Genomic DNA, 24,473 nt, shown 5'->3' with positions numbered 1-24,473 from the left:
TGCGAACATAATAAACACTCAAATATTATTTCAAGTGTATTTGTTGTGCAATCTGTTTTTGTAGGTGTTCCATATCTGGGATGAAGTGACAAAACAGGTTAACATTCTCATTTGACAAATGAGGAAACTAAGGCTTTGATAAGTGATGACCCAACAAGGATATCAAGTGGCAGAGCTCTGAATCGGTCCCTGGCATTGCTTCATATATGAGAAGGGAATGATACTCTAGCCAAGGAGAGCAAGAATTGGATCTGCCAGGTTTCCTAGCCCCAGCTTTTCATGACAGTTGTGCATGCATACAAGCACAGACAGAGAGGCTATGATTGGATGAGAGGTGGCCACCTGACCAAAAGCTCTCTCTCCTGGGATGCAGACAAGCAACAGAGTCTTTGACAGTGGATGGGAACTGGAGAGCCCACAAAGGAAGGAGTTCTAGAACAGCCAAATGTCTGGGAAAACCCAGAGAGGAAAGGAAGCAGACAGAAGAGGCAGAGATGGGAAGTGGAGAGAAAACCATCTAAACCCTGGGTCTACTGCTCCTGATGACAGGAGATGATGCCTGTACCAGGTTTCAAGAAGCACCTCAAAATTCTTTTAGGCTCAGGTGACACAGATTTCTGTTATTTTCAACCAAAATAACCTAGGCTAAGAACTTCCCACCTAGCTCCCTCTCTGATGCTGTCTCCTGATGCTCTTCCTTTCCCTCTGTGCCCTCAGGTCACATTGGCCTCCTTATGCTTAGAACAAACTTGCAAGTTCCAGTCTCAGGGCTTTGCATGTGCTGTTCTGTACTCTGTATGGAATGCTCTTTCCCAGAGGTTTCCATGGCTGGCTCCTTATCTTTCAGGCCTCCATTCAAACCCCTTCAGAGGCCTGCCCTGATAACTATTGCTAAACAGCAGCCTTGGTTGCTCTCTATCCTTCCCCTCATTGATTTCCTTTTCTTAAAAAATACATTTATGTACGTACGTATGTATGTATGTACGTATGTATGTATGTATGTAGTGCTGAGGATCGAACCCAGTGCCTCACATGTGCTAGGCAAGTGCTCTGCCAAGAGTCACAACCCCAGCCCCCCTCACTGATTTATTCAACTCACTATTTAACATGACATTATCTGTTTAGTGTCTGCCTCCCTTCTAGAATGTCAACCCCAAGAGCATGGGGCATTGTGCCTGTCCTGAGCCCTGCTGTAGTCCTAGCACCGTGGGCCGTGCTGCAGGTGTTTGGGAACCACCTGAGTGATGATACCTGCCTACACACCCTCTAAGAACCGGAGAAAGGAACAATGCCAAGCTTATATTTGAGTGTTTACTGTGTTCTAACCAGTCTTTTAAGCACTTGGCATTGCTTGATTAATTTAATCCTCAAAAAAACCTAGGGTAGGTGCTACTATCACCCCATTTTACAGAAAATGAAACTGAGAAAGAGGTTTAGTTGTTTGCCCAAGTCCACATCATCAGGAAGAGACATAGCTGAGATGTGAAGCACTTCTTATCTCATGACGCCCAGGTGAACCACAAATGCCACCAAGGCAGCAGCCAGTCAGTTCTGAGGCTGCTCCTACATGTCCTGGTTCACTTGCTATCTTCTTGCCAGGCTCCCTCAGTCACTCTGCTGGGCTTTTCTTCCCTTCATATTAACAGCCCCATAACACTGCCCACTGCTGCTAATACTCAAGTTGGCATGCTTCGTGCCAGTTTCTTCCCTGGTTTGGTCCAGCCACGGGAATAGATGTCCTCCATGACACTGGCACTGCCTGAGTAGACATCATGGACTTCTTAAGGGAATTCAGAACCATCCCCATCCCTGCCCAACCAGTTCCCCGTGGAGGGGGCCCTGCAGGATAAAACACCTGAGACACCCACACCTGCCAGCAAACGACACTGGCATTAATGTAGTCACGAAGTCCTGTCAGGGCAAAGAGGCAGGGAACAGGCCTCGAAACAGGACCACAGCATGGGACAATAAAAACTACTACAACTAATAGACAAGAAATCCCAAGAAGGGCTGCTGAAAATACAGCACAAGTAAGGGGGCTGGTTATCATATAAATCCTCAATATTCCAAGCCAGGCTCTGCCTCACCCAGCTGTCAGATGTTCAGCAAGCAACCTCACTGCTTTGGCTTCCGTTCCCTCACTGTGAATGGGAACGTTATCAACCTGCTTCACTGAGTTGGGGTAAAGGACTAAAAGAACACACGAGAACACTTGGACCAGGGCTCAGCTCATACCAAGCTTTTCAAATGAATGGAAAAGAATGAATTGTTTAGCTGATAGGAACAATTGATTAACTATTGAGGGGGGTAGATCTTTATCTCAACCTAAAGCCAAAATAAATTTCAGATGCTGAATGTTAAAAAATGAATACTTTGTTTCAGCAATTACAACTAAGGAAAATCTAAGATGCAAACAAAGGGTTTGTGTGTGTGCGTGTGTATGCATGAGACATTCACATAATGAAAGGTGGGAACAACCAGCATGTCCACTGCACCTTCATTAAAAAGAATGCCACAGACCTTGACCCACTGCTGTGGGAGGATGGCTCCAAGGCAGACTACTGAAAGAAAGCACCATCTACAGAACAGCTAGAGAGCACAAACAGCTATGTGTGATAAAAACAGCTAATGGGGGCTGGGGTTGTGGCTCAGTGGCAGAGCGCTCGCCTAGCACATGTAAGGCACTGGGTTCGATCCTCAGCACCACATAAAAATAAGTAAAGATATTGTGTCCGCCTACAACTAAAAAATATATTTAAAAAAAAAAAAAAGGACTGGAGATGTGGCTCAGCAATAAAGTGTCCCAGGTGCCAGTACTAAAAAAAAGGCAGTGAAGAGGAACTTCCATGCTTTACATACTGTTCTCCTGTTGGAACTATTTACAACCAGTGTGTGGCTTCTGTTAAGTTTTATAAAATCTGGTAAAATATGATTTTAAAAATTTCATCAAGGGACTGGAGTTGTGGCTTAGTGGTAGAGCGCTGGCATGTGTGAGGCCCTGGGTTTGATACTCAGCACCACATATAAATAAATAAATAAAATAAAAGATCCACTGACAACTAAAAAAATTTCAAAAATTGATTGGTACAAAATTCTTACCATGAGGCCCAACTGCAAGTAGAAGTGAGAATAACCAGCATCTGTCTGTGTCTGTCAGTGCCACCAAGGAGTGAACAGTAAGCAGAGAGGCAGTACCAAACTTGAGACCACTTTTCAAATAGGCCACATGTGGGGAGGGGAGGCTGGGTCACTCCCCCCTCCTAGAGGATAGCAAGTAAAGTCATTTGCCCGGCTGAAGTGCCAAACAGAAATAAAGGCAAGTTCCCTTTACTTGCAAAGCACTGGAAAAGGTAATAAGAAGGACTTGATAGGCGAGGAAACTCTCAGCCCATCAGTTAAGCAGGCTCTGGAGTTCAAAGTCGGGAGCCGTACACACCTTATCTGGGCCACGTGTAAAGTTACTTATGTGTCAGCAACTGAAAAGTCCCTGTTTTCTCCCTTGTAATAAATATTGTAATAAAAGGCAGGTTAGGATCTAGCATAGTGGGGATGGGAGAAAGGCCACCAGAGTGAGTCTGACACCCCCGACACTTCATAAATTTAGCACTCAGACATGGGCTCCTCCTGGGCACAGACTGTGTCACCAACAAGCATTAATGGCTGTCACTGCAAGGAGGGAGAAAGGGGAACCCAGATTCCAACTCCAACTCCAAAAGCTGATGACAAGGATCAAAGCGTCACTTCTCTGGCCTCTGTTTCCTCGTCTGCAAAATGGGAAATAAGAGCCGACTGCAGTGGCGATTAGATGAGATGCACACAGTGTAGAACAGGCCAGCTGGGGTGAAAAGGGGCTGGGCTGTTCCCAGAACCCACAGGCCACTGTCGGCTCCCTGGAAAACCCTTCACCCTGCTGGCCACCCCTTGGCAAAGTTCAGCTGCGTCACACACCTCTCTCTAGTGCCGCTGCCACCACTGTGACCCAGGCCATACCTCTCTCCTCGTTCAGGCTGGGTGGCCTCCACAACTGCCTCACTTCTACTTCCTCCGGTTCAATCTCTGCTTCTTCCAGTAGCCAGAGGGCAGGAGACGGAGGACATTAAGAACCAAATTCACATTTCCCCAGGCCCTCACCGTGCTCACCCGCCAAGCGCATCCTCCAGGGCTCTAGCTGCCAGGTGCACTGTTCCCGGATAGTCCAAACTCATCCCTGCCTTGGCACCTTCACACCTGCTGCTCCTTCTGCCAGGACATCTCTTCCCTAGATCCTCCACCAGGCTGGCACCTGTGTACCATTCCAGTCTCTGTTGACGAGTCACCACCCAGGGATGCCTCCCACAACTACCCCAGTTGTCCAGCTTCCTGCGACCCCTCCACATGCCAGGTGTGCCTCGCTCACCACTCGGCTTTAGGGACTTCACAGCATTATTCATCCCCCTGTGGAATGATCTTATGAATCTGTTTGCTTCTTTACTGTCTGTGTCCCTCACCCTAAACAGACACTCTAGGATGAGGAGGGGCTTTCTCAGGCTGGGCCCCCAGCCTATGAATCACATGATGCTCAATAAATATTTGCTGAATAGGTCAACAATTAAATGAATTAATGAACTGCACATCACTGCACATGAAATATTCTCCTCCCAGAGGGAATAAATGTGTTGTAATCTCCAGAAGTCAAGAGGTCCTTGGATATCATGCAGTATAATGTGTAACTGATCCCAAAGCATCCAAATGATTTCAAGCGTGCTGTTACTCTAAAGAATTTATGACCCAGACAATAGTGACTGGGGTCAGAGCTCATGCCTGGCCAGGCTACTAGAAGGACTAGCCTCTCCAATGCAGCAGAGCCCTTTATTGTTCTTTTGTCTAGGAATGGAGGGTCAGATCAGAAAAATCCAAACGCTCCAAAGCCTCTTGCCCCAAGCATAAAGAATTAATCCCCTGGCACAGAGCAGGAACTCTGCAGACTGTAAAGTCTGAAAATATATGGCTAGGAGAGAGAGAAGGAAATGTCAGCAGTCTGGAGTCACCTCTCCTGGTTACGTTGATAAGCTCAAGCGAGGCCCCACCTGGTCAAAGGTGAGGCCTGACCCTGCAGAGGAGACAGCTGGGAGCAGTTTATCAGTTCCCAAGCCCAGGACAGCAGAAGCAGAGACCAGTAAATATGAAGTGGATGAACTCGAAATTAAAGACAAGATTTGAATCACCAAAAGGAAATAATAAGCAGATTAGGAACCAGCAGTCCAACTGCTCAATACTCATTTTCAATGTAAACAAAAGTTCAAAAGTGTCAGTACCCTCAGGGTAACTGAATAATAGATGAGGGGAGTTTCTCTCTAGAGAGATATTCCAGCTAATAGATAAAGAGGGAAAGAATTATAATGTCACCATTTTTGCAAACCACGGACATAACGGATCTAGGCAATACAGTTACCCATAGCCAGCTACTAGCATACAGAACACGGAAAGAGACAAGGGGTTTTATGTACCTCCCATGGCCACGCCTAAGGGAATGCCCTGTCCCCACTGCCTCCCCTCCTGCCAAAAGTGTGTGTGTGTGTGTGTGTGTGTGAGTGAGTGTGAGCGTGTGTGTGTGCGCGTACACGTGTACATCTCAAACCTGAGCCTCGTCCAGTCTCACTGACAAAGACACAGGGACAGAAGAACACACTACACAGCACAGCAGGGCCACAGTCAGATCCATACTGAATCATGTTCAGGACAAATGACAAGGCTTTTTTCAAAATATAAACTATGAGACAAAGAGAGAGAGAGGAAACCACGGATTAAATAACATTTAACAAACATGAGAAGTAAACCCATGGGAAACTTACAGGGTCCTGACTGTGACAAACCAATTCTAGAATGATATTTAGGATATCTTAAGTGTTAACATGGACTGGACACTGGATGATATAAGGAGTACTGTTAAGTATTTATCATGACAAATCCTTATCTTTTATAGACAAATACTATTTATTTAGCTTTAAAATAATCCAGTGGGGAGCAGGTAAAGGCAGATACAGATAAAGTTAGAAAGCTCGTAAGTTAATAATTGAAGTTATTTGTTCATTTTGAAAGGCGTCTAAAGTGATCACAAAGTAGGGCGACTGAGGAGAGAGCTCAGGATTGCTCTTACTAACAAGTGCTGATTATCAGATCATGTTTCCCTCTAGCTAAGCACCGTCTCCAAGCTCCAGCTCATTCTGGATAAAACCAAAAGCCCTCTCTGCAGCCCACCAGGTCCCACAAGGTCCGCCCTAGTCACCTCTCCACTCTCACTGCCCACCTCTCTCTCCAGCATGGCTGACCTCCAAAGTCCCTCAAGGTTGTGAGGCACCATCTGGCCTTGGGCCTGCATAGCGGCCCTTTCCTCTGCCCCAAGAGCTCTTCCCTAGATACCCACATGGCTCCCTCATGAGGTGAAATGTCCTCTCATCAAAGAGGCCTTCCCTGGCCTCCAACTGGAAAACAGTGCCGGGTGCTGAGGGCTCCTTTGGTTTCTTTGCGCCTCTCCTGATTTACTGGAGTCTGTTTACTCTCCCCCCATTTATAATGGCAGCTCTGCAAAGGTGCAGGCTTTGTTTTGTTCATTACTCTTCCCAGCTCCTGGAACAGTTTCTGCATAAAACAGGTGCTCAATAAATATTTGTGTAATAAATCAACAAATTAAAAGGGGCATCATGTAGAAGTACCATCCTAGTGTCTACCAACTCCTTTAAACTCCATTGTTTAGGAAATACTGCCGAACTAGTAAAGTTGCTGGCTACTTAATCCTTTATTTCGACTGCCCTTTTTAAGAACTGAATTTAATTTTTAGTCAAGAGTAAGATCATGTGAAATAAGACTATATTTCCCTGATTCCCTTTCAGCTACTGAAATTAAATTCTGAGCAACAGTATAAAAGGAATCATTGTGTGCAACTTCCACTAAATCTCTTTAAAGAAACAAGAGTGTCCATCTTCATCCCTTCCTGTTTCCAACTTGTTGGGATATAATGGATGGAGCTTGAGCAGCCATTTTGAACCATGAGGTGGCAGGATATAGATAATGGAGCAAGAAGATAGAAGCAGCCTGGATCCCTAAGGAGTACAGCCCTGGCCTGTTAATCACTGGGCTCCTTAACTTACCGAAGAGAAAGATAAACTTTCATCTTGCTGAGTCCACTGTTATATTGCTTTAGATCATTTTCTATTATCACCTGTTGAAATTAATCCTAATCAATATATCTGTGGCAGTGTACAGAACAGGTTTAATCACGTATCTACACAAATACCCCAAAACTGAAGATTGTTTCGAAGAGCCACTGTGAGCTGGAGGCAGGTAGTGAACAAGAGAGGCAACATCCAAGGAAAAGATGACCTAAGAAACATAAATTTTTCATTAGTTTTAACAGTCTACTACCCCAGGATTACTACCCAGAGAAGATAAAGAACAACTACGAATTCATATATTAAGAAGAAGACAACATCTCTAGTAATAAGAGAAATGCAAATCAAAACCACCCTAAGATTCCATCTCACCCCAATTAGAATGGCGATTATCAAGAAGACAAGCAACAATAGGTGTTGGTGAGGATGTGGGGAAAAAGGTACACTCGTACATTGCTGGTGGGGCTGCAAATTAGTGCAGCCACTCTGGAAAGCAGTGTGGAGATTCTTCAGAAAGCTTGGAATGGAACCACCATTTGACCCAGCTATCCCACTCCTTGGCCTATACCCAAAGGACTTAAAATCAGCATACTACAGAGATACAGCCACATCAATGTTCATAGTGGCTCAATTCACTATAGCCAGATTGTGGAACCAACCTAGATGCCCTTCAACTGATGAATGGATAAAGAAACTGTGGTATATATATACAATGGAATATTAGCTATAAAGAATAATAAAATTATGGCATATGCAGGCAAATGGATGAAATTGGAGAATATCATGCTAAGTGAGATAAGCCAATCTCAAAAAAACAAAGGACAAATGATCTTGCTGATAAGCAGATGATGACACATAATGGGAGGTGGGAGGGGGCATGAATGGAGGAAGGAGGGACTGTATAGAGGGAAAAGAGGGGTGGGAGGAATCGGGGGAAGGAAAAAATAACAGAATGAATCAAACACCATTACCCTATGTAAATGTATATTACACAAATAGTATGCCTTTACTTCATGTACAGAGAAACAAGATGTATCCCATCTGTTTACAATAAAAATAAATGAAAAAAAAAAGAAAAAGAGATGGCCTGGTGTTGTAGTTCAATCCCCTGGTAAAGCGCTTGCCTAACATGTGTCAGGCACTGGGTTTGATCCCCAACACCACATAAAAATGAATAAAAATAAAGGTATTGTGTCCATTTACTACGAAAAAAATTTAAAAAGGGGCAAAGTAGATGAACAAGCAAAATCCAGAGGAAACAAATGAAAAGAGATTCTGCCTTACAAGTCTCAGAGGACTGCACACTAACCACAATGAGATTTCATTTCCTATCCATCAGATGGGCAAAAATTAAAAAGCTTTATTAGATCAAGTGTGACAAGACATAGGGATAAGAGCAACTCATATATCCCTATATTTTGTTTTTATTTTCTTACACATCCTTGATGGGAAATTTTAGAGAGTATTTGGCAAAGTAAAATAATCAAATCCAACCACCCAGAGATCTTATGTCTAGCACATACCAAAAAGAAATTTCTGTCCATGTACACCAGGAAATACATGTAACAACATTCACAGCAGTAGATGGACAGCAAAAAAAAAAAAAAAAAAAAAAAAACTAAAAACAAGATGTCCAGTGGTCACATGGAAATGACTAAAACAAAAATGTGATGTATTCAAACAGTAGAATATTACACAGCAGTATAAAATGAACAAACTGCAACTATGCCCAACAGTCTAAGTCAATCGTAGAATCATACTAAGTGAAAAACACGTGTACATACCAAGAATAAGTTCAAGGCAGTGGTCACATCTGGAAGAGCAGGCCGGGGGTGACACAGACAGTAAACTAATGGTTATTTGTTGTTATCATATCCATTTTTGCATGAACTAAAAGCATCAATGTAACATGCACCAAGATTATGATTAAGCCAGTTTTATAATCAAAGGTCAGTTTTTAAAATTGGATACATTTAGGGCTGGGGATGTAGCTCTATGTTAAGAGTGTTCGCAGTGCAAGACCATAGGCTCAATCCTCAGCAAACTGCTGCACTTAGATACAGGTGAGGAAATAACAAATTACTGACAGATAGATCAATGAGGCAGGAAGTAGGAATGGACGGATGGAGCAGTGAGTGGCTTCTTTTCTAAAAAATGTTTTTTGTAATAGATGGACACAATACCTTATTTATTACTTATATGTGGTGCCCAGGATCAAATCCAGTGCCTCACACATGCTAGGCAAACACTCTACAACTGAGCCGCAATCCCAGTTCTGAGGGGCTTCTTTTTAATGTTTTGTTCTACTGTTTCTTATATATCCACTTCAACAAGAAACCTTTCCTGCAATAAACTAAAATAGTATAGCACAGTGGTTCACTATGTGACCTCTAGAGCCATACCAGCAGAGAAGCATGTTAACTCTCGCTGGCAGACAGATAGCAAGTTATTTAACTTCTCTGTGCCTCTGTTTCTGCATATGACAAAAGGCAAGATAACTCCATCTATGCCATACAGCCACTGTGAGGTTTACAGATTGGTTAAGGGAAAATATAGTACAGTTTTACTGCAGCAGTTAATCCCTTAATGGGATCAGCTACTATTATGATCATGAATCTGATTTTGAGTGTCTACATGAGACATAGGAACTGGGTAATTATTTGATCAAGGCCTACAAATGATCCTGGGTAGTTTAACTCCCAGATATGCGCACTCCCCTGACCCTTACTGCATCTGTAAGAAGCCCGGTGCCTTGCACCCCGAAGACTTGCTAATAGTTGATGAATGCATGCTACCTCAGTCTACCCTTCCCCACGTCTATGGTCATCTGAATAGACCACTTGTAGGTCCCTGCCCAACATGTCCATTCTACTCTTCCTTCTTTATTGACCCTTTGCTCAGAGTGGCAATATATCCTATTAAAAGCCTGCATTTCCCAGACTTCCTTGCAGCAGGGGTGGTCATGTCACAAAGTACTGTCCAAAGAGACACGAGTGATGTCTGCTCAGGACTTCAGGGAAGGCTTGGGTTTCCTAAACAGAGGTGCTGTCTCCTTCCTTAAGACTGTACTTTTTCCTGCTAATAACAAGGGCTGGGGCTGGAAGTGGAGCAGGTATCTTATGACCATAGGGCTAATGATGGTGAAGCAGAGGACCAGGGCACGAGAGGTGGCAGCAGCACCTTACCCTGCTAGCTCTGCTCTTCTCCTGCAAGAGAATGAGCCACATGGTAGTCAAGATTGCCCGCAATGGGCCACATTTCCTGGAACTCAAGTCTTACACCATCCTTCCTGCACTGAATCTGGGCTGACACTATGACTCACGTTAACTAACAGATGAAGATAGAAGTGATCTGGGGCCAATTCTAGACCTAAGGCTTAAGAAAGTCATGAACTTCCATTTATAATTCCAGCTACTGGCTGGCAAGGCCACACAGGAGAGGTCCTGAGACTACATAGAAAAACGAACCCAGTCATCCCCAAGGGACCATTTGAGAAAACCACCTTCAATGTTCCAGCCCCCACATCTACCTCTGACTGCAGCCAAATAAGAGGCCCCAAGAAAGATCTGCAGAGCCATCCAGATGAACCTTAGTCAACCACAGATTCACAAGGAATAATAAACTGTTGTCTCTTCACCATGCTGGCTTAGGAACTGACTTCCTCAACAAGACTCCTAAAGTGCAAGAAGTAAAATTCAGAATCAGTAAATGGGATGGTATCAAACTAAAACTTCTTCCCAGCAAAGGAAACAATCAAGAATGTAAACAGAGAGCCTACAGAGTGGGAGAAAATCCTTAACACCTGCACCTCAGAGCATTAATCTCTGGATAAATAAAGAACTCAAAAAACTTAATTTACCAGAAAAACAAATAATACAATCAATAAATGGGCAAAGGAACTGAACAGGCACCTCACAGAAGAATAAATATGATCAGTCAACAAATACGTGAAAAAATGTTCAACATCTTTAGCAATTAGAGAAATACAAATTAAAACCACATTGAGATTCCATCTCACTCCAGTCAGAATGGCAATTATCAAGAATACAAGTAACAAAAAATGTTGGTGAGGATGTGGGGGGAAAGGTACACTCATGGATTGCTGGTGGGACTGCAAATTACTGCATCCACTCTGGAAAAGCAGTATGGAGGTTCTTCAGAAAATGTGAAATGGAAACACCATTTTACCCAGTTATTCTACTCCTTGGCATATACCCAAAGGACTTAAAAATCAACACACTACAGTGACACAGCCTCATCAATGTTTACAGCAGCTCAATTCACAATAGCTAATCTAGGTGCCCTTCAACAGGGGAATGGATAAAGAAAATGTGGTATATATATGCAATGGAATAATACTGAGCCATTAAGAAGAAAGAAATTATTGCATTTGCTAGTAAATGGATGAAACTGAAGACTAAGTGAAATAAGCCAATCGTGCTAAGTGATATAAGCCAATCCCAAAAAACCCAAAAGTCAAATGTTCTCTCTGATACACCAATACATAGTGGGGGGGTGGGGAATATAAATTTATTAGATTAGACAAAGGGGACTGAAGGGAAAGGAAGGGGATGGGAATGGGAAAGACAGTAGAATGAATTGGAGATAACTTTCCTACGTTTGTATATGAATCCGCAACCAGTGTAACTCTACATCATGTATAACACCACAAGAATGGGAAGTTATACTCCATGTATGTATGATATGTCAAAATACACTCTACTGCCTTGTATACGTAAAAAGAACAAATTAAATAAATAAATACACTTGCCATTTTAAGGTATTAAGTTTGGGGGTACAGCTCACTGTGCAGCAACAGACAACTAGAATAAGCCCTATCTGGGTACAACACTACAATCTCATGAATACAAAGACATTCCCACACTAAAATCCCACCTAAAAAAAAAGAAACATTCCCCCCAAAAAAAGCTCTTGCATATTCTTATTTCCAACAAAGATGGCTAATAGGAAAACACATAAATCTGCCCTTTCTCTCTGATTCTGCAGTAAATGCCCATTAGGCACAACTAATCTGTGTAAGAGTGATGAATCTATTCATCATTTCTATAATTAAGCAGTATTTAAAGTAGATGGTTTATCATTGTGCTGGGCCTGGTGAGAACCTGCAGAAAATACATCTCCTATCTGGACAAACAGCATCATTAAGCTACCATTTCATATTTACCCGGAAAGGCTAGACCTCAGATTAACGAAGTGGTTGAACAGGTTGGATATCTGTGATCTAATTAAAAAAGAATAAAAATAATGATTTTTGGAGGGGAGGACTAGAAACAAAGGGAATCCACATCAGCAACACCCTGGTCAAATAAATTATGGAATACCTACACCATCGTGTGTTATACAGCCATTAAAAAGAGCAAATTCAAAGGGCTGGGGTTCAGTAGTAGAGTGCTTGACTAGCACATGCAGGATCCTGGGTTCAAACCCTAGTACCAAGAAAAAAAAGAAAGAAGATATGATTTTAAGTGGAGCAAGGTAGTGCATACCTGTAATCACAGTTACTTGGAAGGCTGGGATAGGAAGATCACAAGTTAAGAGGCCAGCGTGGGCAAATCAGCAAGACCCTGTATCAAAAAAATTAAAAGGGCTGGAGCTGGGGTGTAGCTCAGGGGTAGGTTGTTTGCGTAACATGTACTAGTCCTGAGTTGAATGCCCAGTCCCAACACTACCCTCAAAATTTGGGATAAGGATGTAGCTCTGTGGTAGAGTGTTTGCCCAGCATGCTCCAGGCCCTGGATTCCATCCCCAGCATGGGGGCGGAGCAAGCAAATTTGAATGCTACCCAAGGACTGAAGAGGCATTTCCACACAACACTGCTATCTTAGAAAAACAAAATGCAGGAAAATAAAGTTATTATCATCCCTTCTAGAATAATATCTCCCCCTATAGCATTATATAACCATAGAGAAAAATGTGGAAAGACACTATAGTACTTGGTACCATCAGCAATGGACATGGGAGGATGCTGACGTGGGGGTGGGCCAGAGAGCAGGGAGAGAGGAGCCTACAAACAAGAGCCTTACCGAAAGTAGTAGAAAGTAATAAAAAGGGACTTGAGATCAATTCATAAAAATAATTGCCATTCCTGCCAGGCGCAGTGACACACACCTGTAACCCCAGCAGCTCGGAAAGCTAAGGCAGGAGGATCTCAAGTTCAAAGCCAGCCTCAGCAACTCAATGAGACCCTGTCTCTAAATAAAATACAAAAAAGGGCTGGGGACGGGGCTTAATGGTTGAGTGCCCCTGAATTAAAAAAATTTTCAAAAAAATTGCCATTCCCATTTCTTGAGTCTTCCCATGCATTAGCTCCAGTGCTACATTGCCTGGTCTCCCTTTAACTTCTCATTTAATGCATTTAATTAGTCCCATTTTCCAGGCAAAGAAACTGAGGCCCAGATAGATAAATACTATGCTTACAGCTTAGTCAGTGCTAGGACTCATGCACTATATAAAATGGTCTTTCCTCAACTCAATCCCAAAACAACTACACCTTAGCTTAGAAGACACATTCGCCTGCTGTAGGAGCAGCTCTCTACCACCCTGCACATTCTTAAAATAGCAGCAGGTCCTGAAGAATGATAATGTGTGATAGGGCAGCACCAAGTCCACCCACACCTCAGTGCTTCATGCTGCTGGGAGAAATCTGAGAGGGCCACTGACCTCACTCCACAGAGCTCGGGGAAGCCCTGCCCAGGAGATCTTTATAGAATCAACTGCTGACACCAGGAGCCAGAAAACAGATGAGAATGTGTCAACTATTACACAGCCAGACTCTTCAAGCTCACCATTTAATTAAAACCTGCTCAGCCCCAGAGCAAGAATTATTGCCTATTAAAGCAGGGGAGACCGATAAACTGTGCCTGACTGGTTCATTCCTATTTCCCAGGCATCCTCTGGCCTCGCTGCTGCAGGAACGCACAGCAGTCTGGAGATAAAGATCGACTTTCCACATATGTGGCAGGTGCATATGTGGGGTGTCTTCCACAAATCTTTCCCCACCTGAATTCACTGGCCATCCTCCACACTCGCTAGCACCAAGGCCTTCCGTGCCATATCACATGATCCCAGGATACCCAGATGAATCACTGCTAGGGTCAGGGCTGCACAGCCTGGAGGGGCTGAGGAACAGGAAGCCAGAGGGCTAGCGACGGCACAGAGCCCCTAAGAACTGCTGGGTGCCCATGAGGAGGGAGGCACGTGGGAATGCCACCTCTTCTACTGCCACAGGTTCCTCCATACACTGGCATTCCAATCAACCCCTAAATGAGCCTAGCCACTCACTCTTAGACAATGGGGCACCTGGTATCACAGATTCATTCATAAAATGATTTATCCTGCCCTTACCAGGTGCCAGGCACTGTTCTCCAAGGACAGAGACAAAAGGGCCTGTGCATTCATGGAGTGTACAGTTGAGGACCAGATAATAAACAAATATAAGTCAAGGGTGAATAAATGCTATAAAGAAAAACAAAGGAGTATAAAGGGCACAACTGACCTGATCAAAAAGGTGCTATTTGATTTCTTCACTGGAAAAAAAAGAAAAAGGCCTCACTGGAAAGGTGACATCTGAGCAGACTGGGAGGTGGGAGGCAGCTTAAGGGAGGTTGTGGGGGAAGGACTCCAGGCAGAGGGAATAGACAGAGAGGGGCACTGAGGGAGAAAGAGCAAGTGGCCAGTCGCTGGAGTATATCAGGTGAGCAGATGCAAAGTTACAGTTAAGATCAGACAGGGTCTGGGGGGCCAGGGGGAAGGCAGACATACAGGGATGGTTGACATTCGAGTACCACTCTGTGCCGAGGCTCTGAGCACTTTACAATTATGACTCAGTGGGTCCTGCTATTTCCATTTCATAAGAGGAAACTGAGGCCCAGAGAGGGAACAGGACTCACCCAAGACTCCACAGCTCATCTGTACCAGGCTGGATGTCCCCCAGCTCTGGAACAGTCTGCATCCAGTAGGAGCTCAACTAAAGAATCACTGACTCCTCCTCTTGGGATAAATGTCCTCCATTTTCTTCTCACTTCTTCAACACTCCGCCTACCCTTTCTCCACAGTTAGGAGCAGATAGGTAAACATTTCATGGCAGAAGAGGGAAGAAAAAAAAAGAACAAAAAAGCCAACTGTCTAAATCCCGCAAAGAAGCACGTTATTAACTTTCTCTACAAGTCACTACCAAAGTTAATAAATATTGCTCACCTAAAAGGCATCCTGGAACACAGCCCTGATCACAGAATAGGCGGGTATAAGTGTTAGCCCCAGGTGTGGCTGTTATCCCGTCTTCTAAGGTGAAGGCCACCTGCTTAAGCTCTCTGGCCGGACCTGGGGTGGTGCCTCCCGCAAGCTGCTGTGGGTGTCTGGAATGCGGAAATGGGAACCTGCCGTGCCAGCTTCTAACAGGGACTTATTCAACAGCCACAAGAACATGCCAGCCACCGGAGTTCCCCCAGAGATGGCTGGTCTTCATGAACAGGCACATTCCCAAAGAGAGCTGTTCTGCCAATAGTCCCTTTGGGGGAGGGAAATAAAAGGACTCCTTACTCATCAGACACGTGGTCCAGGCAATCTGAATGGGCTTACGAGAAAGCTCAAAGGTAACAAAGATAGCTCAGCTAGCTTGTTACCTCCAATCCAGGAGCAGGGCCACCTATTCACAGATGGAGCCAGGGCTGGATCTGTGCCCCAGCAGCCCCTACCCTGCCCTTGCTCGCCTGGCTGCTTCATTCACCATCTCACCATCCAAAGAGGTGAGGGCGCCAGCTCACAAAGGCAATGCAGCTTAATGATTAAACATCACTGGTGGACCCTTTGAACCAGCCTGGGAGTCACTATGGAAAGGCTTTGGCTAAGAACAACCACTACCACCCTGGTGTTTGCTATGCACAGGGCAGTGTTCCGAGCACTTCATGTGAACAATCTCTCCTCACCCTTACAGTTACCCTTGCAGTACTATTAACCATTCCAACTTTATAGATAAGAAAGCTAAACAGAGAAGTTACAGGCTGGAGGGTCACACGGCAAGAAAGTGACAGGGTGTAGACTTAATTCAGACACAGAAGTTCTGGGGCTCCAGCCTTTAACCACTGCACTAGATCTCCTCTGTGATGAGAGACAGGTGCCCCACTGGGCCTCTGTTTTTTTAACTGTAAAATGGAATGGGGATGAAAGTTAGTGAGATCTTTATGGTGAGCACTTAGCTCTGGCCCACAAAAATGCTCAATAAATATCTGATGCTCTCAGATTAAATAAGGTTCACATTTGTACCTTCAAAATAAGGAGCTCTCAGCTCATGGTCATGGGACTTAAAATTAAGACAGGCTTTTATAACCCTTCTGTTCATACACACACACACATACACACACAGAATGCCTACTCTCAGACAGGCAATGGAACAAGTGCTAAACAAGAACCACACAGACCCTACCCTCAGGGAACTTACAGTCCCCTGTGTATAAACTGGCAAAAAATATTCAAAGACTAGCAGATCAATCACGCAATGAGTGCTCACTATGGCTCAGGCACTGCAGTGTTCTAAGTGCTCCACATGCTTTAAAGCACCCGAATCCTCCCTACAACCTAGGAGGACAGTACCATTAGCAGCCCTACCTTTCAGACACAGAAACTGACTCGCTGTGAGGCTAAGTGGCTTGCCTAAGGCCCCACAGGAGCCCAAGATGGACCCAAGGCTTGCAAATAGATGGTCTGGCTCCAGAGCCAGCACCACATTCCTTGTCCCCTCTGCAGTATTGCAAGGCCACAGATTTACACAGTGGCCAAAAGAGACTGCAACAGGTTTCCATAGGAAATATCTATCTACAAAAGGAATGTCACTTTTGAAGATTTGGGCGGGGGGGAGGTGAAGGATTATTAAATGATATATAACTATTCAATTAGTGAACCACACCTAGTGTATTAACAGCAGAGCCTGCAGTCTTGAGCACTGGGAGTAAGCATTTGATCTGCATTCTTTCAGAGGCAGCCCTCAAGGGAAACAGACTCTTCCAGGAGCACTGTATACAGGCATGGGTAAGGGGCAGGGAGGGGAGACTTAGGTGTTCCTGAGCACAGCACGCGCTCTCAAGTATCCTACATACTACACTTCAGCCTGCTGCCTGAATTTTCAGATAAAATATTTGGTATCTCAATAAGATCAAGGTTCCCAAGATACAGGGGCTCTGTGCATACATTTTCAAAGGTAGACATAATTAAAGAACAAAAAGTTAAGTCCCGATTAAGGTAATTACAAAACAGAGTTGGTATGGATTATAACAGGATATCATGGATTCCATTTTGTTTCACTCATTTCTGCAACAGATTCAGCCGTCTATCTAATTCCACCCTGTTGCTCCAGTCTTTTCCTAAACAGTATTCTGATTTTATTACTGCAGTCACTCTCCTCCCAGTTCCAATCAGGTAAGGTTGGCTTCAGCCTCAGCCTAAATTGAGTAAATCATGACTGGCTCTTGCCTTTGATTTGTCCAGGCATGGTCGAACTGTAATGTATCGTATAGTGTGTCCCAATGCTGACCAATGAGGTAATGAGGGGAATCTGAGAGGCAGGCCTCAGTGAAAGGATTCCTCACTCTTAAAAGAAACACACAGTAAGAGATGCTCTCTTTTTTCTTTTCTTTCTTTTTTTTTTTTTTTTTTTTTTTTTTGCGGTACTGGGGATCGAACTCAGGGCCTTGTGCTTGCGAGGCAAGCACTCTACCAGCTGAGCTATCTCCCCAGCCCGAGATGCTCTCTTTCTGCTGCTGAATATGACCCTATCAGGATGTGCTAACTGAAGCCCTGGCAATCATCTATGACATGCAGGGAGCCTGAGAACACAGGAGGCACACCATAGATGGCAGAGTGGCAGAAAGGAGAGAAACCAAGTCCTTAGAGGCATAGTGGGAACTCCTTAGTCAACCCACATATTTGCAACCTATGAGCCTTTTTGTTATCCGAGATCATAAATCTTATTTCAGGTCAACTTCATGTGGGCTTCCTATGACAACAGATGAGTGATTCTCAAAACGTACTTCCTGGCTGAGAAACACCAGTTATCATCTAGGGGTTTATTACAAATGCAAATTCCCAAGCTGGATTCTGGGTGGGGCTCAGCAGTCTGTATTTTAGTAAGCCCTCTAGGGCATTCTGATGCTCCTCAGGTCTGAGAACCCTGCAGGAACACACCGGGCTTAGGAGTTGAGAGCACAGCCTCTGGAGTCAGACTGCCTGGCTCCAAATCATGTCACCATCAGTTTCTAGCTGTGTGACCTTGAGCAAGTTATTTAAATTTAGCTGCTTCATTTACAAAAAGAAGAATAATAAGAGTACTTATCTTATGGGATTCCTGGGAGGCCTAAATGAAGTCACCTTTGCTAAAGTGCCTAGCACAGGGTCTGGCATACATCAGACCCTATATAAATTACCCATTTGCTGCTGCCACTATTATTGGTAATATTTTCAATCAAGGCATACCAACTGTCCTTAACTTCCTAACTGAGCCCTCCCCAAAGCTAGATCCATACCTCCTTTAAGTTTATTTTACCCAGCAGGCCCCAATCCAGTGCCTTAGGGCTCCACAAAGACTCCCAAGGTACTCTCTGGCCAGCACAGGAACATAACCAATAGGACCGACTGATGGCCTTTCTCACACATGTACTCCAGGACTCCTCAGGCCTCTTTCCACAGCCTGAGCCACCAGGGTCCCAGGAAATACCACCACAGCTCCAAGCTGGGCACTCTGCCAGATGCTCTGCTCAGTGACTATTCAAAATGCCCCCCAATTTAGCCTGCTAACAGAGAGTACTCCCACAACATGGGAGTCACCAAACATCCAGCAAGAGTCCAAGGGTTCCCTTCCCACTGGAAGCTAGACATGAATTCAAAATGGTGGGCCCATGAAGCAGAAAGTCAAAGACTGAGTAATGCCACCTGTCAGGTAAGGTTCCAGTAGGAAAAGGCAACCCTTGTAAGGATTCCCAGAAAGCCTAGGGTTGGGGCTACAGATGGGGCAGGGATTTTCACTTACTGGTGTCAGAGACACCATTAGGTTTGTGACAGAAAGAGAACGGTCAGATGCAGGGGAAGGCAGGAAGTTCTGACCTCTGTCCATCAACTCCTGGAGCAAGAAAGGATTGACCAAATGCCTCCTGCTCCCAAAAGGAAGCTGTTAGGTTGAACCTCATAAAACTGCCAACATTCAACCATTCTTGGGCCACAAAAAGGCAATTCCATATGGTTCAGTCTAATCTCAGTTGAGAAATTAACTCAAATAATGCAGTGTTAAGGAATTAGTCACCAGCAAAAAGCTCGGTTATGATGGTCTTCAGGAAAGGGAACTGGGTACCTTATTTTTGTCCTTTTGGTCCACGCACTTGGAGTCATGATTCAAAATTTAATAAATCATTCAACTCTGCAATATCTTCCCATCTCAATCAGACAGAAGACAAATTTGTGTTGGATTCAAATAGATATGCAGACCTGTCAGCTGTCCCTCGTCCCTCCCACTCTCCCCTGGAACATACGGCTACAGCACAAGGATCTTCTCATCAGTTCCCCATTCCCCTGGCCTTTGGGACTTTGCATGGGCTGCTGCCTCTGCCCAGATGTCCCCATCACTCACACTCCCTCACCTCCTTGGGGCCTGTCCTCAGGCTACTCTCCCTCAAATTCCACCACCATTTACCTTAATACTTCATCTCCCCTTCCCCTTTTAATTTCTTTCTTTTAGCTCTTATTAGCATTTAACACAGTATACAGCTATCTTGCTTTTTTTTTTTTTTTTTAAATTGCCCACTTGAACTTGAGTTCCAGAAGGGCGAGAAGTGTTGTCTGTCTTGCTCATTGCTGAATCCCTAGTACCTAGAAAAGAGCTCAGCTCAGTGAGGACATGTTGAGTGAATAAGTTTAAAAATCGGAGGTACAGAGTCAGCCCTCGAGGTTTGCCACCTTCAGATCCAATTTGAGCAGGTTCGCACTAGGAAAAGACACAAGTCAAGCCCCTACCCTGGAGACGTTGCTCCCAACTCACTCTGGAGCTTCTCTCCTGAAAGAACTGCAAAACGAAATGCCTTTGAAAGAAAAAGCAAGGACAGATATGAAAAGGGTCCAGGAGCAGAAGGTGGAGGGAGCCAGAGGTACTACAGGACTTCCCCTGCCTCCTCCCTGCAAACCAAGCCCAACAGCGCACTGGAGGAAAGAGTTAATCCATCAGGTGTAACAAAGGGCACCAGGACTCTGGCAGGATCAGACCAACCAGCACTCCTGTTCACATCAACCATCTTGACCTGTAGAAAACATACCACCAGAGACACCCCCAAGCATCTGTACCCCTCTTTGTCTGCCACTTCCACCTGAAGATTCCATCGCATACTGGTTGGCGGTGAAGTTAAGACTCAAAATAAACGCAACAGGAGCTTCTCCTTTACGTGAATGGGGAGTTCACGCTGGATGTAAAGGAGGCTTAACTGTTGGCTCTATTTGGGGTATTATCAAGTCCCAGGCCCTGTCACAAGCTGTATCTTGCCCCTTTCCTTATCAACAAAAATAAGAAATGAAAAGGGCATTCCCCAGCCCTCCCACTGCAGTGCTTCAGGCAAACCAAAGGCCGGATTCTGGTTCCTTGAGGGGAACAAAGACTCATCAGAGAGAGAAAGGCCAGTAACAGAGGAGCGGTGTAGTCTGTCCTGAGGGGAGATTCAAGAGAGCATCGGCGGCCTCCAGTTGAAACAAGTCTTTGGAAAAAATGTGGGAGAGGCCCCACAGTCAGGTGCCAGAGGGAAACAGACTTGGGGGAAGAGGGACCTCAGGAAACTTGACTCCAAGGCCCGTGCCACTGTGGCCTGTGCTCCAGAGGAGCTGAGAAAGTACACCACAGGGTGTACTCACTGCAGCAGGGTATACTCACTGCAGCAGGTTGCCTGCTTTACCAAAGGGCTTTCCAGAGCCTCAGGTCAAGCACTGACTTGGATAAAAGAAAAAAAGCAGCAACTATTTTTACTATGTGAGTGAGCTAGGCAGAGGCAGGGAATTTCCCCACATGCACACTTGAGCTTGAAACACACAAATGCTGGGTTAAATTTGTTGTGCTTGTTTTTAACTTTTCATGATGGGATACTTTAAACACAGGAAAAAGGAAGCATGTAATAAGTCCTCACTACCCAGCTTCAACAGCTATTGACTCATGGTCAATCTTGTTTCACCTCATGTTTACCCCACATACTTGTCCCTGTCTACTCTCCATCCTTCCAAAAAGATTTTCAAGAAAACCCCAGGCACCTTAACAGTTTATTCTTAAGAACTTCAGAATGTACATGTTAATAATAACTCTTTTTTTCTGAAACAGAACCACAGCATCATTATCACATCTGAAAAATTATCAAACACCCAGATTATTTTTGTTATTTTGAAGCAAGGGGAAGAGCAGTTTCCAGAATCACAGGCAAACCCCATGTCCAGAATGATGTTCAAGACTCAAGGCACAAAGGAGCCTGGGATCAGATGTGGAACTCTCTAGAACAAGATACCAGAGGTCACATGTGGCATGGAGAGGCTGGAACTAGTGCAGGTAATCCTGCTTGCCCATCTCCTCCATTCAATGTCCATGAACAGACCACAGAGTATGCACCTAAGAGCCTGGACTCTAAAGTCAGTAGCCTAGGTTTGTTGTTTTTGTTTGTGTTTTTTGGTACTGGGGATCGAACTCAGGGCCTTGTGCTTGCAAGGCAAGCACTCTACCAGCTGAGCTATCTCCCCAGCCCAATAGCCTAGGTTTCAATCCTGGCTTTAGACTCACTAGTTCTGTGACTTCAATTTCTCTGAACCTCAGTTTCCCCATACAAGGAATGGGTATACTATAACAAACCCCACCATTATGTTCAACCATAATGCACCAATAAAAACAGAAGCGGAGGCAGGGGCGGGGGGGGAGGAAATGGGAGCACTACTCCATGGAAGAGATGGATAGGTTAAATAAGATATTCTTATATGAAAAGCCCCCAGAACCACGCCTTGCTCATAATGAGCTCAGTGAAAGCTGGCCAGTAAGGTTACCTCAGTCAACAGTTCCTTACTGAGCACTTGCCAGGTGCTGTCCAGCAGCAGCAGGAGGTGAGTGTGGTGAATCACCACTTGGGGCAAGAATGAACGCAACTCCCAGATCCTTGTTTGGGTAAGAAGCCCAGATTCATCTGCCCCTGAGATGGGGAACTTTGAACCAAATGAGTACATAAGAGTCTGTAACAGTGGTCCCCACAGAGTTTGCAGAGGGAACCACTGTGACATCCCTTCCCTGCCCACCCAGAGATATCTGTGGCTTAGGGCAAGGAAAGACTCAAAGCAAAGCTTAGCTGTGGCTGAGCTCACAGGAGGAACTGCCAGTTTCCACAGGGACCCCAGTCATGAGAGGCAATCAGCAGACACAAGAGGAAAGCAATTTCAGCCCCCAAGGAGATCAGAAATAAGCTTTCAAATGGGCACTTCCTTACCTTCCTCTCTCCCTACCTTCATCCCTCCTCCCCAAACACCCCTCTTTCCTGGGAGGTAAAGTCCCTATTTCCAGCAAACCTAGAGCTCAACTTAAGGAATGGTTCTAGTAGTCACTCAAGTCTCAGCCAGCACCTCAGCACCAACATAAACTCAATGCTGAAAACTGGAGTCCAGTTTGTGTACCAAGTCCTTCCTATGGCTTTCTTTGCTCAAAACTCAGATCCCATCTCTCTCAAATGCTAATGCAGCATGTACAACAGAGATTTTAAAAATACGAATTATGGGGCTGGGGGTGTAACTTGTGCTTAGTACACATGCACAAGGCCCTGGGTTCAATCCCCAGCATCAATCAACCAATCATAAAAGTCTAGACTGTGGACCTGAGCTCAAATTCTGCCTCCATCACTTCCCAACCTTGAGTGAGCAGCCTCTTGGTCCATACCTCAACTTCCTCATCTGTAAATGGAATTACCATAGTACCTGCTACCTGAGCACACAGTTAATACCTGTAACACTAAGCACAGTGCCAGACACACAGGCACTTGTGATGGATGACAGCTGTAAGGACTACTGTGCCTGATGATGGTAAAGAGGCTTTCCATCTCTCATCTACCCTTCCTCACCAAAAGGAAGCAAGGATGGGCTGGGGTTGTAGCTCAGTGGTCATGCATTACGCCCTGGATTCCATCCCCAGCATGAAAACCAAGAAACCCAAAACTCAGGGATACCATCTTTGACCTACCAACCACCACCCTCGATTTACTTGCAAGTCTCATGCCCTAAAGCCCTATTCAGTGCAGTAGCCATCAGCTACACATGCCTCCCAGGCACTTGAAATGTGGTTGGTGCAAACTGAGATGTGCCGAAAGTATAAAACACACATCTTAAGCCAGGCATGTTGGCATACACCTATAGTCCCAGCTACTTGGAAGACAGAAAGGAAGATCACTTGAGCCCAGAAGTTCGAGGCCCTGAGCTTGATGGAATTTTAAGACCCCATAACAAATAAAATTGTTGTAATTTGAAGGCTTAATGTGAAGAAAAAATAGAAAACATCTCAATTTTTATACTGATTAGATGTTGAAATGTTATTTTGAATTAAACAGATGTATCATTAGGGCTTGAGTATAACTCAGGTAAAGTTCTTGCCTAGTATGCATGAGGTCTGGGTTCCATGTTTCACCCTCTGCAGGCGGAGCGCAGGGGGAATCATTAAAATTAATTTCTTGTTTCTTTTTACTTTTTAAAATGTGATCACTAGAAAGTGTTACATTACATATGTGGTCTTCATCATTGGTTCACATTATCTTTTTTTTTTTTTTAAATGTTGAGGATCAAACCCAAACCATCACACATGCTAGGCAAGTGCTCTACCACTGAGCTGTACCCCAGTTATTCACAGTTTTTTTTAAGTTGTAGGTAGACACAATACCTTTATTTATTTATTTATTTATTTATTTATTTATTTTGGCAGGGAGGCAGGGTACCAGGGATTGAACTCAAGGACACTCAACTACTAAGCCACATCCCCAACCCTATTTTTTGGACTTTATTTAAATACAGGGTATTACTGAGTTGCTTGGTGTCTCACTTTTGCTGAGGCTGTCTTTGAACTTGAGATTATCCTGTCTCCACCTTCTAAACTGCTGGGATTACAGAGTGCACCACTGCTTATTTTTTTATTTTTAGGTGGTGCTGAGGGTCGAACCCAGTGCCTCACACCCATGCTAGACAAGCACTCTACCACTAAGTTATAAGCCCAGCCCTTCACATTATATTTCTGATGGACAGCACTTCTGTGGACTTTGAGAACCAGAGTTTTATTTAACT

The 24,473-nt window shown here is 44.5% G+C and overlaps 1 protein-coding gene and 1 long non-coding RNA gene across 13 annotated transcripts in view; one reads left to right on the top strand and one right to left on the bottom strand.

Moving 5' to 3' along the window:
• LOC306649190 (uncharacterized protein) overlaps nucleotides 1-24,473 on the bottom strand; it is a 50,294-nt gene that overhangs the window by 19,375 nt on the left and 6,446 nt on the right. For 2 of the 12 annotated variants that reach the window (XR_013760593.1, XR_013760594.1), the window contains exon 1: nucleotides 12,334-12,647. The exons of 5 other annotated variants lie outside the window; for them this stretch is intronic. The gene's annotated coding sequence lies outside the window, so the exon portion shown is untranslated. 5 more of the 12 variants (XR_013760595.1, XR_013760589.1, XR_013760590.1 and 2 more) reach the window with 5 other exon arrangements.
• Nucleotides 17,027-22,640, top strand: LOC306649203. Its single transcript, XR_013760606.1, has 3 exons — nucleotides 17,027-17,767; nucleotides 17,898-21,816; nucleotides 21,927-22,640. It is a non-coding gene; the product is annotated as an uncharacterized lncRNA (long non-coding RNA).

The sequence above is a fragment of the Sciurus vulgaris genome (genome assembly GCF_902686455.1).
Source record: "Sciurus vulgaris genome assembly, chromosome: 17".
In the NCBI taxonomy this organism is placed as follows: domain Eukaryota; kingdom Metazoa; phylum Chordata; class Mammalia; order Rodentia; family Sciuridae; genus Sciurus; species Sciurus vulgaris.
Note: the sequence above shows the minus strand (reverse complement) of the source record. Positions and strands in the feature narration are given on the sequence as shown.